This window comes from Otolemur garnettii, unplaced genomic scaffold (assembly GCF_000181295.1).
Source record: "Otolemur garnettii isolate 467f Iridium unplaced genomic scaffold, OtoGar3 scaffold00329, whole genome shotgun sequence".
Classification (NCBI taxonomy): domain Eukaryota; kingdom Metazoa; phylum Chordata; class Mammalia; order Primates; family Galagidae; genus Otolemur; species Otolemur garnettii.
In genome coordinates this window covers 276,744-277,841 of record NW_003852724.1, presented here as the reverse complement: position 1 = coordinate 277,841, position 1,098 = coordinate 276,744, and positions in this window count along the sequence as shown.

The following is a 1,098-nucleotide window of genomic DNA, read 5'->3' as shown; positions in this document are numbered from 1 at the left end:
CTGCAGATGTTAAGCTTTCTCTTTTCCTTTACATGAGGAGTGAGCTCACTAGTGATCCCATTTGCCCTCCTCCTCTATGCTTTCTAGGTCATCAGAGTCTTTCTCTCTTAACATCCCGAAGGATACCAGGTTTTCACATCTCAGTTGGGCTTATAGTGATAGCTCTGATTTTTGGTTGTTTTCATGTTCTTGGTTCTTTCTGTTTTTGGTTCTTTCCCTTTGGGCAGCCTATGCTCCATGACAACATTTTAATTTTTGTCTGAATCTTCGATTTTGTCCATGATATTAGATAAATGGAGAAGGAAGGAAAGACGCATATTCTTTTCTAGCTTCAGTTCCTCCTCTAGCTGTTTAGTTTTGCTTCTGCTGCTAGTTGACCCTTTGTTGGCAAAGGAACAGTTCACAGAAGAGGCCAATCACTGCTGTGGCTGTCTATGGGCCTGCCTCACCACAGGGCATTCCACAGCAGTTGGTTAATAATTTCTTGGAGCCAACTGACATTTTCAGGGCATTGCTGCTCTCATAGGAAATCCACAAGCATGTAACACCCGTGCTACCCCACTGCACACAGGCATGTCTGGCCATCCATGATTTCCCCAGACGCTTCATTCCCTGTACCCACTCTTGGTCTCTTGGCTTCTGGATGGTTCATCAGATATTCTAAAGTGAGCAGGTGTGTGCAGATCTATCACCAAAGGTGATGAGAGCTGGGAGACCAAAGCAAGAGGCTGACAAATCCAGTTTCTCAGAAATATTCAATAGGTGCACATGAACAGAAGCAGGGTCTCAAGCATCTGCCCTTCAAAAGTATCCTTTATACATTTTTAAAGTGTAATTTTATACCCAATCCAAAATATGAACTGAGTGACATTACAATAACTTCCAGAAATTCCTTGATCTTGTACTTACTGACTATAGGTGGAATATTTCTAAATATAAAGGCTTAATCCATTTTTTTCTGTGAGATTTCCAAGTCAATATTTTAAATTTTTAACAAAATAAGTTTGGAATATACAGATAGTTAAGAGGTAATAGAAAAAAAAATACCCAGTTTCACCCAAATTTACAAGAGTGGTTTATTGATGTAAGAATTCCAAA